The 15,782-nt window shown below is 41.7% G+C and overlaps 2 non-coding genes across 2 annotated transcripts; one reads left to right on the forward strand and one right to left on the reverse strand.

Moving 5' to 3' along the window:
• The first annotated feature begins 540 nt into the window (after positions 1 to 540).
• On the forward strand, positions 541 to 647 carry LOC112788287 (small nucleolar RNA R71). Its single transcript, XR_003195656.1, has one exon. It is a non-coding gene; the product is annotated as a small nucleolar RNA R71 (small nucleolar RNA).
• Positions 648 to 15,408: 14,761 nt separating this feature from the next.
• On the reverse strand, positions 15,409 to 15,515 carry LOC112788053 (small nucleolar RNA R71). The gene has a single exon (XR_003195432.1). It is a non-coding gene; the product is annotated as a small nucleolar RNA R71 (small nucleolar RNA).
• Positions 15,516 to 15,782: the final 267 nt, after the last annotated feature.

Raw genomic sequence — 15,782 nt, forward strand, 5'->3', positions numbered from 1 at the left:
ACAATCTCCGTGGGATTCGACCCTTACTCACGTAAGGTATTACTTGGACGACCCAGTGCACTTGCTGGTTAGTTGTATCGAAGTTGTGACAATTATGAATTAAGATTAGAGCACCAAGCTTTGGAGCCATTACCAGGATTTGTTCGAGCCTGGAGATCACAATTTTGTGCACCATTCACATAGTTAGCTTGCTCCCATTCACAGTCAACTTCTGGTGCATCTCCTTCTTATTGAGGGGCCTTGGCTTGAATGGCTGAGACTTGATTACTCTCTGTCTTCTTGGTCAAGGCTACTAGTTGTGCAGTGATCAATTTGTTCTGGGCCAGCAGGGCAACCATTGAGTTGAGCTCCATCACTCCTCTCTTTAGAGTTCTTTCTGAAGCATAGAAGTACTCATTCTCAGCTACAGTATGTATGATATCTATGGCTTCTTCAATGGCTTTTTTCTTGCTAAGTGAGCCTTTAGAAGAATGATCCACAGCTTGCTTTGACTCATATGTCAGCCCTTCATAGAAGATGTATAGTTGCACCCACTCATTGAACATATCTGGGGGGCATTTCCTTGTCAAATCTTTGAACCTCTCTCAGGCCTCACAGAGTGTTTCACCATCTTATTGTCTGAAATTTTGCACCTCAGCCCTTAGCCTGTTGACTCTCTGAGGGGGTAAAATCTTGCTAGAAATTTGTTTACAACATCATCCCATGTGGTTAACCTCTCCTTGGGAAATGCTTCCAACTACTTTGCAGCCTTATCTCTGAGTGAGAAAGGGAACAAAAGTAATTTGTAGGTGTCAGGGTGTACACCATTGGACTTTACAGTATCACAAATCCTCAAGAATGTAGTGAGATGTTGGTTTGGGTCCTCCTGGGCTCCTCCTTCATATGAATAATTATTCTGGACAAGTGTGACGAGTTGAGGTTTCAACTCAAAGTTGTTAGCATGGATTGTTGGTTTGAGGATGCTGCTGTCGCGGTTTCCTGGGTTTGGGTTGATATAGGAGCCTAAGACTCTCCTCTTTTGCCCAACATGATTTTCAGTATCTCCTCCAACATTGTCTTGTACCTCATTATCCATGGTGGTTCTCAGATCTTCTTCCACTAGTTCCTCTCCAATTATGTCTTTGCCTCTTGCTTCCCTTCTTAATCTAAGGAAGGTCCTCTCAATTTCACTATCAAAAGAGGATGAAGTTTCTCCCCTTTTACCTGTCATACATTCAACAAACAGCAAGTAGAGGGCAAGTGAAAGAATCACTCTGGTTAAGATTAGTGGCTAGCTTAGTTGATGCAATTAATCAAACAATTAGAAGGATGGAAATATGAACAATGAATAGCTAAAATGATCAAACTAAAAATAGAGAAAACAGAGTGGACAGAAAAGTAAAGAGCTAAAAGGTAAATAACAAGGTAAAAAAAATGCTTAATCTAGTTCTCCAATCAATTTAATCATTGTCAAATTCAAATCAATTCCCGGCAACGGTGCCATAAAACTTGATGACTCGAATTCACTCCCTATATACAAATGGCGAATCTGTTCTTTTGGCAAATGCACCAAAATTATCGTCAAGTAATAACCCACAGTGGAGTGGGATCGTATCCACAGAGACTGATAGATTTGAGAAATTTTAATCAATTGGGGGATTAGTCAAGCTAAGCAGAATAGATTGTGATTGCAAAATTTTAAATGTGCAAAAATATAAATGACTCAAAAGTAAAGGAAAGCAATAAATAGTAGAACTGAAATGGCAAGAAAATAAAGAGCAGAAACTTAAATGACTGAATTGTAAATGGGAATGGGGAATTGCAGAATGTAAAGGAAAGCTATAAAGAAAGTGGAAGATAAGAATAGGGGAATTCATTGAGATCAGGAGATGTTGTCTCTTTGGATTAAATCCAGCTCGTATCCTCTTCAATCATGTAACTCATTGACCTCTTGGCAATTATGATTGATTGAGCCCCAATCCCTTGGTGACTCAATCTCTCAGATCTTGAACAATAGCCAATTCCTTGGTCTAATTGCTCGTGAAGAGAGATATGCTTGGTCCCTGATTATACCACACATCATCATAGGTCCAAGTAGAGGGAGGATTTTATGTCACCATATCCAAACACCAAAACCCAGATCCTACTCAAGTGTGAGAATGGATTTCTAGCATGATTTCATGTTTCCTTTTCCAAGGTTCCCATGAAACCCATTTTGTATTCAACCCTTTTCCAAGGTGATTGAACACTAGCATGAAGAATGAAATTCCTTCTAGCAAATCAAAGAGAAGATGAGGAGAAGAAGAAATTCACTATCATTAATCCATCAAGTACAACAGAGCTCCCTCTCTCAATGAGAGGGAATTTAGCTACTCTTATCTCAAGAGAAAAGTAAAAAGTGATGGAAAGTAAATCTAACTATTGCTTCAACTAATAACTCAACTGCATAACCCCCTTTTCCAGTACTTCTAAGGGGTATATATACTACTCTAGCAATAGCAATTAAAGAAAATACAAAACTAAAAAGAAAATTACATTTTGGAGGGAAAAGAAACTCAATAAATGTGATCTCACAGCTGGCGTGTGATTGGCGCTTCAATGGCGTGCCACGCCTCGCTCTGAATCTGACTTGGCGTGCCACGCCCAATCCTCAAGTGGCACGCTTCTCTTCATTGACCACCTTGGCGTGCCATGCCTTCGAGCTCAAGTGGCACGCCCAGGGTTCTTTAAAGCCTTGGGTAGCCTGGCGTTCCACGCCTTCGACACCAAGTGGCACGCCTAGGCCTTTTTTTTCTTCTCTTTAGCCTTTGGAATGTTGAACTAGCAAGGCACCCCAGGGTCTGGCGTGCCATGCCCATAACTCATGTGGCACGCCCAGGTCTTCTTTTGATTCATTAGTGATGATGGCGTGCCACGCTTGGGACTCAAGTTGCACGCCAGGTGATTTTTAAGACTGGCGTGCCACGCCTTCGACACCAAGTGGCACGCCCATATAGTTGGCCTTCTTTCTCTCTTTCTGGAAAATATAACCAGCATGCCACACCCAGGGGTTGGCATGCCACGTCCATCATTTGCCTTGGTTCCAATAGCTGGGGTGCCACGTCCAGCGTTCAAGTGGCACGCCCCGTTGAGAATTTTGAGCTGGCGTGCCGCGCCTTCGACACCAAGTGGCACGTCCAACCTTTGCTTTGGCCTTCTTTGTACCTTGGCGTGCCACGCCCAGATGCTCAAGTGGCACGCCCAAGGTGAAAGCTTGGCGTGCCATGCCTTACTGCTCAAGTGGCACGCCTAGCCTATTTAGCCTTCAACTTCTTCTCTGGAATTTTGTACTAGTGTGCCACGCCCTATTGCTCAAGTGGCACGCCCATTCATTTGTGTCCTTCTTAGCTTGGAGTGCCACACCTGGGTCCTCCAGTGGCACGCCTAGATGATTTTAAAGCTCGCGTGCCACACCTTCGATGATAAGTGGCACGCCCAGGGATCAAGTGGTGGGTTTGGCGTGCCACGCCCCTTTGGTGGCCTTCATTGTTGCTCTTTGGAAAATTGTACTGGCGTGCCACGCCCATGTAATTGCTTGGAGGATCCTCTCTGGACTTCAACACTGGCGTGCCACGCCCAGCTTCTGGCGTGCCACGCCAGTGCAATTTTGTGGGTTTGCTCTAAGTGGCACGCCCGTTTCACACGCCCAGCTTGTTTTGTTGTTTTCTTCCTCTTTTTGATGTCTTTTTCACCTGAAATTTGGCACAATCTCATTTCAAAGCAATGTACTATAATGTTCATCAAATAATGCATGAATTGTAATGCTCTAATGAGATTATGCCCTTTTATGGTCCTTTTTATACAAGAAGAAGGGGTAGATAATGCAGGTCATCATGCTCGAAGGCGTGGTACGCCAGTTCATTGTTCCAGAGAAGGGAGTGAACGTTCAAAACTGGGCATGCCACTTTGGCTCGAAGGCATGGCACGCCAACCTTATTCAAGTTTTCAGCGTGCCACTTGGGTTCTAGGCGTGGCACGGCAAGCTTGAAGAAGCTCAACACCAAACTGGGCGTGCCACTTGGGTTCGAAGGCGTGGCGCGCCAACCTTGCTCGTTCCTGGGGTGTGCCACTTGAGTTCAAGGCATGGCATGCCAAGCTTGAAGGATTTAAACATCAACACTGGACGTGCTACTTGAGCTCAAAGGCGTCGCATGCCAACACAAGCTCACAAGGAAGGAGAAGACCTGGCCGTGCCACTTGGGACTTTAGGCGTGGCACGCTAAGGCAAATTAACCATGGGCGTGCCACTTGAACACCAGGCGTGGCATGCTAGAGGGACTTAGTCATGCACCATCAATGGCATGGCACGCCAACTACTAGGCGTGGCATGCCAGAATTGTTTTCCAGAGAAGAAGGATGAAGTCCCCATCAAGGGCGTGGCACGCCAACTACTGGGCATGGCATGCTAGTATTATTTTCTAGAGGAGAAGCATGAAGTGTTTACAAAGGGCGTGGCACGCCAGCTACTGGGCGTGGCACGCCAGTGCAAGATTTCAGAAAGGAGGAAGGAAGGAAAGACTCTGGGCATGCCACTTGAACTCGAAGGCGTTGCATGCCAGGTTGGCTGGATAAAGAAGGCGTGCCACTTGAAGCCAAGCATGGCGCGCCAAGCCAAGCTGAGGAGCTAGGCGTGGTATGCCACTCAAACGCCAGCCACACACCAGGCACATGGTTCATTGCCATCAATTTTTTTCTTCTCTTTTCAGTTGTAATTTTCTTTTCTCTTTTGTACTTTTTAATTCTAGTGATAAGAGTAGTATAAATACCCCCTAAAAGTACTAAAAAGGGGGTTGGGAGGATTGGCTAGTGAGTCTTGGAGTTAGTTTTACTTTCACTTTTACACTTCACTTCTTTTCTCCATCTCTTGTACTTTTCTTTAAGCCATGAGTAGCTAAACTCCCTCTTACTAGGAGAGGGAGCTCTGTTGTACTTAATGGATTAATGATAGTGAATTTCTTCTTCTCTTCATCTTGTCTTTGATTTTCTAGAAGGAATTTCGTTCTTCATGCTAGTGTTCAATCATCTTAGGAATGAGGTTGAATGCAAAATGGGTTTCATGGGAACCTCGGAAAAGGAAACATGAAACCATGCTTGAAATCCCTTCTCACACTTGAGTAGATCTGGGTTTTGGGATTTGATATGGTGACATGAAATCTACCCACTATTTGGATCTATGAGGATGTGTGGTATAATCAGGGACCAAGCCTATCTCTCTTCGTGAGCAATTAGACCAAGGAATTGCTGATTATCAAGATTTGAGAGATTGAATCACCAAGGGATTGGAGTTTAATCAATCATGATTGCCAAGAGGTCAATGAGTTGCATGATTGAAGAAGGGATTATCTAGATCTAATCTAAAGAGAACAACATCTCCCAATCCCAATGAATTTCCCCTATTCTTTATAGCATTCTTTAATTTCTGTCATTACCCATTCCCCATTTACTATTCAGTCATTTATGTTCCAGCAGTTTACATTCTTGTCATTTACTTTTCTGTACTTTATTGCTTTCCTTTACTTTTAAGTCATTTACATTTCTGTTGATTTAGAATTCTGCACTAAACAATCTCTATTGCTTAGCTTGAATAACTCACCAATTAATTAGAGTTGCTCAATCTACCAATCTCTGTGGGATTCAACCCCACTCCTAGTGGGTTATTACTTGACGATATTTGGTGCGTGATAAACCCATATTTTGTGATGTATTTTGTGCTCGATTTAAGTGATTTATTCAATCCTTCACCCACTTATTCATGTAAATTGCATGGTTTTACTTTCCCTTCCTTATTATGTGATATTTGTGAGAAACATATTTCCTATGCTTTAAAAATATTAAAATTAATCATCCTTTATTACCATTCGATGCCGTGAATTTTGTGTTGAGTGCTTTCAGGCTTTATATGGCAGGAATGACTTAAAGGATGGAAAAGAAACATACAAAAATGGAAGAAAAGCACAAAAATGGAGTTTTGAAGAAAAGTTGATGATGAGCAATAAATGAGAGCTTTTTAGATGAGCAGTTGATGATGATCTAAGAAGTCCCTTGGTTTGCGAATATAGCCAATTTCAAGGCTATTGGAGAGCTACCTTGCAACATCAACAACTATATGAGAAGAAAGCTCATCAACGATGCCAAGCACTACATTTGGGATGAACCCTATCTCTTCAAGATGTGTGCTGATGGAATTTTAGGAAGATACATTTCTCATGAGGAAGGACAAGAGGTCCTTTGGCATTGCCATGGATCCACATATGGAGGACATTTTAGTGGAGAAAGAACTGCAGCCAAGGTGTTGCATTGTAGATTCTTTTGGCCTACAATATTCAAAGATGCAAAGGAGTTTGTGACAAGGTGCAATGATTGCCAAAGAGCTGGCAACTTACCCAAGAAAAACGAAATGCTGATGCCAGGGCATTTTGGCCAGTTTCACTGACCTTTTCTTTACTGTTTTTAGGGTAGTTTCATGCATTTCCTTAGGAAATAAGCTAGTTTTGGGTAGATATTCACTTACATCTTGATTCGAGCATACATTGTGCACCTTACATGATTTCATGAGGATTTTGCATGAATTTAATGACAAATTGGATGTTGCATTTCCCATGACTTGGATTAAAACATTGATGCACTTTATTGCTTGATTTCAGGACAAAGGAAGCAAAGAAGAACCACATTAGTGGCTACGTTAGTTACACTAACGTTAACACTAACGTGGAATGGGAGTAACTTGCAAAGTTAATGAGAAAAGTAATTGCCAATAACGCTCTCGAAGCCATCATTGCCCACGTTAAGAGGCACGTTAACTAAGTTAACGTGAACTCTAACGTGGAAGAAAGGAAATGGAGCCAACGTTAGTGACACTTAAAGCTATCACTAACGTTGGACGAAGCTCATAAGTGGCCACGTTAGTTGCCACGTTAACTTAGTTAACGTGGCCTAACGTTAAGAAGTAAAAAGGGGAAGCCAACGTTAGTGACATTCAACTTTATCACTAATGTTGGCCAAGTCACAATAAGCAACATTATCTCCCACGTTAACCTAGTTAACGTGGAAGCTAACGTAAAGAAACAAGGTGGTCGACAACGTTAGTGACACCAAACATTGTCACTAACGTTGGAAGGAACCCACACAAGCCCCAATAAGCCACGTTAACTCCCACGTTAACTTAGTTAACGTGGAAGTTAACGTGAAGAAGGGAGGTGATAGCCAACGTTAGTGACACCCAACATTGTCACTAACGTTGGAATGAGCCCACACAAGCCACTATGAGCCACGTTAACTCCCACGTTAACTTAGTTAACGTGGAAGCTAACGTGAATAAGGGAATGATGAGCCAACGTTAGTGACACTCAACTTTGTCACTAACATTGGAGATGGCTAGCATGGCCACGTTAGAAGCTACGTTAACCTAGTTAACGTGGACTCTAACGTGAGAAATAGGGGCACATTGGAACATTAGTGACAATGGTAAGTGTCACTAACGTTCTCGAAGGTTGGCAAGTCTACGTTAAAAGAGCCACGTTAACTAAGTTAACGTGGACTCTAACATAGGGAAGGGGGAGACTTCTCAACGTTATTGGGAAAGGCAAGTCCCAATAATGTGTGCGAAGGACAAAAAGACAATGTTAGTGGCAACGTGTGTGCCACTAACGTTGAAGTTAACGTGGCTCTTACTTTGGTGAGGAACGTTAGTGAAAAAGGTGATTGTCTGCAAAGTCTCTACCCACTTCACACTTTCTCTCTGCAAGTAAAGCCAAGCCCAATGAAGAAGAGAACTGCTTCAAACTCAAGATCCAAAGGCCCATACCCAAGACTTGAAGAGCCAACCAGAAGAACAAAATAGTAGTATATATAGGAGTAGCTTTGAATTAAATGGGAAGTTGGAAATTATAGGGAGCCTCTTGGCATAGAACTACTCTCTGTATTTTACTTTCTCTGCACTTCTAGTTTCATCATGTATTCTCCATCTTTGTTTTTATTTTCCAGAGCTATGAACAACTAAACCCCTTTCATTGGGTTAGGGAGCTCTGTTGTAATTTGATGGATCAATACTAGTTTTCATTATTCTTCTTCTATCTTTTCTCTTGATTTTACTTGAAAGCTTTCGATCTTCATCCAATTGGGTAGTTATCTTGGAAAAGAAGCTATTCATACTTGGATCTCTTCTGAACCTTGAAAGAGGAATGAAGAGATCATGCTAGAAATACTTTCTCATGCTGGACCAAATTGGGTTTGGATGGATATGTCACTATAATCCTCTCAACACTTGATTTGGGAAATGCATGTGGTATAATCATTGGCCATACTTCATCTCTTCTCATGAGCAATTGACCAAGGAATTGGCTATTGATCAAGATTTGAGAGATTGAATTACAAGAAATTGTAATTCGATCACTTAAGATTGCTAAGGAGATCAATGAGTGTATTGATTGAGGAAGAGATGAAAATGAAATTGATCCAGAGAATGCAACATCTCCTGAGCCCAATGAACTCCCCATTTCTGATCGTACCCATTCTCTTTAATTTCTGTCATTTACTTTTATGAGCAATTTTGCCATTTCCATTTAAGATTCTGCAATTTACTTTTCGTCATATAGATTCAGTTCTTTATTTCTAGCATTTACTTTTCTGTTGTTTACTTTCCCGCCATTTAATTTTCTGCAATTCTCAACTCAAATTCTGATTCGCTCAACTAGAACATTCCTTTAATTAAAGTTGCTTCATCAATCAATCCCTGTGGGATTCAACCTCACTCTATTGTGAGTTTTTACTTGACGACAAATTCGGTACACTTGCCGAAGGAAATTTGTTATGAGACAAGTTTTTCGTGCATCAAGTTTATGGCGCCGTTGCCGGGGATTGATTGTGCATCAACAATGATTAAATTGGAAGATAACTAGATTGAGCATTTTTGTTTTGTTTGATTTAATTTTCTGTTTGAGTAATTTACTTTCTGTTTTAGTTAATTTCTTCCCTTCCCCCTACTTTTTCTTTGTTATTTACAATTCATTTCACTAACCCACTAACTGTTTGATATATTGCATCACTTACATTAACAGTAATTCTGACAGAAATACTTTCTGCATCTATTTTCCTTGCTTGTACTTGTTGGTTGTATGACAGGGAGAAGAAGCGGGGCTTCAACTTCCTTTGATTCTGAACCTGAGAGGACCTTCTTGAGATTAAGAAGGGAAGCAAGAGGAAAAAGAGTAGTTGGTGCTGAGGAAGAGGAGGAATACTTTGAACCAAACATGGAAGAAAACATGGAAAACCATCATGAAGAAGAGACTTACAACCATGGCGGAGGAGGTCGAGCAAATCATGCTAGGGAGGATAGAAGAGTTTTAGGCTCTTACATCAATCCGAACCCAGAAAATTGTGAAAGAAGCATTCAAAAGCCAACCATCCATGCCAACAATTTTGAACTAAAACCACAGCTCATCACCCTTGTTCAGAACAACTGTTTGTTCGGAGGGAGTGTCCAAGAAGACCCCAATCAACATTTAACCACCTTCCTGAGAATATGTGACACAGTGAAGTCTAATGGTGTTCATCCTGACGCCTATAGACTGCTCTTATTTCCATTCTCACTCAAGGATAAGGCAGCCAAGTGGCTGGAGTCTTTCCCAAGGGAGAGCTTGACAACTTGGGAGGATATGGTGAACAAATTCTTAGCAAAATTTTACCCTCCTCAACGAATCAATAGGCTGAGAGCTGAGGTTCAAACTTTCAGGCAACAAGATGATGAGACTCTTTATGAAGCATGGGAGAGGTTTGAGGACCTAACAAGGAGGTGCCCACCAGATATGTTCAACGAATGGGTGCAGCTGCACATTTTCTATGAAGGTCTGTCATATGAATCAAAGAAGGCAGTAGACCATTCATCCGGAGGATCTTTGAACAAGAAGACCATTGAAGAAGCTATAGATGTCATTGAAACTGTAGCAGAGAATGACTACTTCTATGCTTCCGAAAGAGGGACACGAGAGGAGTGATGGAGCTAAACAATGTAGATGCTCTGCTGGCCCAAAACAAGCTCATTAACCAGCAGCTGGCTGACCTCACCAAGAAGATGGAAAGGAACCAAGTAGCAGCAATCTCCACTTCATCAACAACCCAAGAAGGAGTGAATGAAGAAGCAGAGGGAAGTCAGGAGCAAGTCAACTACATTGGGAATTCACCTAGGCAAAACTATGATCCATACTCCAAGACCTACAACCCTGGATGGAGGAATCACCCAAACTTTGGGTGGGAAAATCAACAAGACCAAAGCCTTGATCAAAGACGCCCAAATCCCAACAATGCAGCTCACCAACATTCCGCATCTAGACCATATCAACACTCCCATAACAACACCTCTCCATATCCACATCAAAACCAAAATAACTTACCTCATCCTTCCACCTCTAATCACGATCTACAATCATTTGATGACAGACTCTCAAGGATTGAGAATCTACTTGAAGGCATAGGCAAGGAGATTCAAGACAACAAGGTGTTCAAGGAGGAAGTGCGAGCCAATTTCAAGAACCAGGGAGACACAATCAAGAGGTTGGAATCTCAAGTAGGGTATCTCTCTGAGCAAATTCCCAAACCCACAGATGGATTCCCAAGTGACACAGAGAAGAATCCGAGAGGTGAAACAAAGAAAGTAAGATGGGAAGATTGCAAGATGGTCACTATAAGTGATAAGGAGACTGAGGACAAGCCAAGCAAGCTGTCAGAACAACCTGAAGATACCTCAGTAGAGAAGAAGGAAAAAGATCATCAAGAATCAGAAATCTCACAACAGGAGCTGCTGAGACTCTATGCACCTTTTCCCCAACTGCTCAATGGTGCTGTGGAGAAGAGAATATACTCAAGGTTTCTAGATTTGTTGGCATCTCTACATGTCAACATACCATTCATCAAGACTATTCAACAAATGCCTGCATACATCAAGTATATGAAGGAGCTGCTTCCCAGGAAAAGCTCACTCAAGGGAGGCCAAACTATAGTGATGAACAAGGAGTGCAGTGCCCTCATTCAACCACAGTTGCCTATGAAAAGAAAATATCCAGGGAGTTTTCATGTCCCCTGTGCCATAGGAGAAACAATGTTTGATAAAGCACTCTGCGATTTGGGAGCAAGCATCAACTTAATGCCCTTATCCCTAGTGAAGAGGCTGAAGATCAATGAGATAATGCCCACAGATGTAGTCATAAGGCTGGCAGACAAAACTCAAAAACAAGCAATAGAAGTGGTGGAAAATGTATTGGTAAAGGTTGGGAAGTACTTTCTTCCCACAGACTTTGTCATCTTGGACAGGGAAGAGAGTCACACTCACCCAATCATATTGGGAAGACCATTCCTAGCTACAGCCAGAGCACTCATAGATGTGGAGCGAGGGGAGCTAATATTGAGGATCCATGATGAACAACTCAGCTTTAATGTCTTCAAACTCTCACAAGATGCAGACCAAGAAAATAAAGAACCAAGCAAAGATCATAATGAGATGCTGACAGAGGAAGCAAGCACTAAAGCACAACCAGCCCATCTGGGAAAACCCTTGGTTGATGAACAAGGAAATAAGCAGTTGTCACAACTCAAGGAAAAGCTGGAGGAACCTAAACCACCAGAGACATGTGAAGACAACAACAAAATTCCCTTAGAAGAAGAAGTCACCAAGAGCAAGGCAACATCAAAAAAGACAAAGAAGAAGGTACCAAGGGGGTGGAGGAACAAGAAGATCCCTACGTAAGACTTCTCTCCAGGGGATAAAGTGATCTCAGCTTAATTCCCAGATATCCCCCCTAATCTCTCCATTGTACCATCTCAGTTACCTAAGGTCTTCACTATCAACAGAGTTCTCTCCTTGGAACATGTAGAGATCATTGATACAACCAATGGATATAAGTCCAAGGCAAGAGGGGAGGACTTGAAGCATTATCAACCTCCCTGATGAAGGAGAAACGTTAAGCTAGTGACGCTAAAGAAGCGCTTCATGGGAGGCAACCCATGTTTTATGAGCTTTTAATAGTGAATAAGTCAATATTCATGAATTCCAACCCAAACTTGACAAACACTTGGTGAAATCCTTATATTGCAGTATATAGTGAAGAACAAGTTTGGTGTTCAAAGTATGCCAAGAAAGCATGAATACAACTGAGAGTATGCTAGTCTTGGAGCTTTGAACAGAACTTTTCATCACAGTGCTCCAAACTAAGTTTGGTGTCACCCCATGGTGCCACTGATGTCAGGGCATCTTGGCCAGTTTCACTGACCTTTTCTTTACTGTTTTTAGGATAGTTTCATGCATTCCCTTAGGAAATAAGCTAGTTTTGAGTAGATATTCACTTACACCTTGATTCAAGCATACATTGTGCATTTTACATTATTTCATGAGGATTTTGCATGAGTTTAGTGACAAATTGTATGTTGCATTACCCATGACTTGGACTAGAACTTTGATGCACTCTATTGCTTGATTTCAGGACCAAAGGAACCAAGGAATGGGAGGTAACTTGCAAAGTTAATGAGAAAAGTGATTGCCAATAACTCTCTCGAAGCCATCATTGACCACGTTAAGAGTCACGTTAACTAAGTTAACGAGAACTCTAATGTGGAGAGGGGAAGTTGAGCCAACGTTAGTGACACTTAACATTGTTACTAACGTTGGCAAATGCTCATAAGTGGCCACGTTAGAGTCCATGTTAACTTAGTTAACGTGGCCTCTAACGTTAGAACGGGGGAGAAACGCCAACGTTAGTGACATTCAACATTGTCACTAACGTTGGCCTAAGGAGAAATATACCACGTTAACTCCCACGTTAACTTGGTTAACGTGGGAGCTAACGTAAGAAGCAAGAGTGGTCGACAACGTTAGTGACACCCAACATTGTCACTAACATTGGAAGCAACCACACAACCCCCCAAGGAGCCACGTTAACCTCCACGTTAACTTAGTTAACGTGGAAGCTAACGTTGATGAGTGAAAGAATGGCCAACGTTAGTGACACTCAACATTGTCACTAACGTTGGGGACGGCTAAGCATGGCCACATTAGAAGCCACGTTAACCTAGTTAACGTGGACTCTAACGTGAGACATAGGGGCACCTTGGAACGTTGGTGACAATGTTGAGTGTCACTAACGTTCTCGAAGGATGGCAAGCCCACGTTAAAGAGCCACGTTAACTAAGTTAACGTGGGCTTTAACGTGGGAACAAAGGGGGCTTTTCAAAGTTATTGGGAAGGTTAAGTCTCAATAACGTGTGCGAAGGACTTAGAGGCAACGTTAGTGGCAACGTTTGTGCCACTAACGTTGAAGTTAACGTGGCTTTTATTTAGGAACATTAGTGAGAAAGTTGATTGTCACTAACGTTCTCGAACTCATATTTTCACTAAACGTTAACACCCCTAACGTCCTGAGCTAAAGTCTCTGCCCACTTCACATTTTCTCTCTACAAGTAAAGCCAAGCCCAAATGAAGAAGAGAACTGCTTCAAACTCAAGATCCAAAGGCCCAAGACTTGAAGAGCCAACTAGAAGCTGAGAAAAGTAGTATATATAGGAGTAGCTTTGAATTGTTTAGGAGTTCTGGAAGTTGGGGGGAAAAGAGAACTACTCTCTGTATTTTACCTTCTCTGCATTTTCTAGTTTTATGATATATTCTCCATCTTTGTTTTCATTTTCTAGAGCTATGAACAACTAAACCCCTTTCATTGGGTTAGGGAGCTCTGTTGTAGTTTGATGGATCAATACTAATTTTCATTATTCTTCTTCTATCTTTTCTCTTGATTTTACTTGAAAGCTTTCGATCTTCATCCAATTGGGTAGTTATCTTGGAAAAGAAGCTATTCAAACTTGGATCTCTTCTGAACAAAAGAGGAATGAAGAGATCAAGCTAGAAATGCTTTCTCATGCTGGACCAAATTGAGTTTGGATGGGTATGTGACTATAACCCTCTCAATACTTGATTTGGGAAATGCATGTGGTATAATCAGTGACCATACTTCATCTCTTCTCATGAGCAATTGACCAAGGAATTGGCTATTGATCAAGATTTGAGAGATTGAATTTGTAATTCAATCAATTAAGATTGCCAAGGAGATCAATGAGTGCATTGATTGAGGAAGAGATGAAAATGAACTTGATCCGGAGAATTGCAACATCTCCTAAGCCCAATGAACTCTCCATCTCTGATCTTACCCATTCTCTTTAATTTCTGCCATTTACTTTTATGAGCAAATCCCCCATTCCCATTTACAATTCTGTAATTTACTTTCAGTCATTTACCTCCAGTCCTTTAATTCTAGCATTTACTTTTCTGTTATTTACATTGCCGCCATTTTATTTTCTGCAACTCTCAACCCAAATTCTGGATTCGCTCAACTAGAACATTCTTCTAACTAAAGTTACTTGATCAATCAATCCCTGTGGGATTCGACCTCACTCTATTGTGAGTTTTTACTTGACGACAAATTCAGTACACTTGCCGAAGGAAATTTGTTGAGAGACAGTTTCCACTTGCATCAAGTTTATGGCGCCGTTGCCGGGGATTGATTGTGCATCAACAATGATTAAATTGTAAGATCACTAGATTGAGCATTTTTCTTTTGTGAATTTCATTTTCTGTTTGAGTGATTTACTTTCTGTTTTAGTTAAACTTCTTCCCTTCCCCCTCTACTCTTTTATTTTTCTTTGTTATTTTCAATTCTGTTTGCTAACCCACTAACTGTTTGATATATTGTATCACCCACAACTAACAGCAATTCTGAAAAAAATACTTTCTGCACATATCTTTTCTTGCTTGCACTTGATGGTTGTATGACAGGGAGAAGAAGCGGGGCTTCAACTTCCTTCGATTCTGAACCTGAGAGGACCTTCCTTAGATTAAGGAGGGAGGCAAGAGGAAAGAAAGTGGTTGGTGCTGAGGAAGAGGAGGAATTCTTTGAACTAAACATGGAAGACAACATGGAAAACCATCATGAAGAAGAGGATCACAACCATGGGGGAGGAGGTAGAGCAAATCATGCTGGGGAGGATAGAAGAGTTTTGGGCTCTTACATCAATCCAAACCCAGGCAATTGTGGAAGTAGCATCCAAAAGCCAACAATCCATGCCAACAACTTTGAACTTAAACCACAACTCATCACCCTTGTTCAGAACAATTGTTCGTTTGGAGGAGGTGTCCAGGAAGACCCCAATCAATATCTAACCACCTTCCTGAGGATATGTGACACAGTGAAGTCTAATGGTGTTCATCCTGACACCTATAGACTGCTCTTGTTTCCATTCTCACTTAAGGACAAGGCAGCCAAGTGGCTGGAATCTTACCCAAGGGAAAGCTTGACAACTTGGGAAGACGTGGTGAACAAATTCTTAGCAAGATTTTACCCTCCTCAACGAATTAATAGGCTGAGAGCTGAGGTCCAAACTTTCAGGCAACAAGATGGTGAGACTCTATATGAAGCATGGGAGAGGTTTAAAGACCTAACAAGGAGGTGCCCACCAGATATGTTCAACGAATGGGTGCAGCTGCACATTTTCTATGAAGGGCTTTCTTATGAGTCAAAGAAGGCCGTAGACCATTCATCCGGAGGATCTTTGAACAAGAAGAAAATTATTGAGGAAGCCATAGATGTTATTGAAATAGTAGCAGAGAACGACTACTTCTATGCTTCCGAAAGAGGGAACACAAGAGGAGTAATAGAACTAAACAATGTAGATGCTCTGTTGGCCCAAAACAAGCTCATTACCCAGCAGCTGGCTGACCTCACCAAGAAGAT

Source organism: Arachis hypogaea, chromosome 20 (genome assembly GCF_003086295.3).
Source record: "Arachis hypogaea cultivar Tifrunner chromosome 20, arahy.Tifrunner.gnm2.J5K5, whole genome shotgun sequence".
NCBI classification, from domain to species: Eukaryota; Viridiplantae; Streptophyta; class Magnoliopsida; order Fabales; family Fabaceae; genus Arachis; species Arachis hypogaea.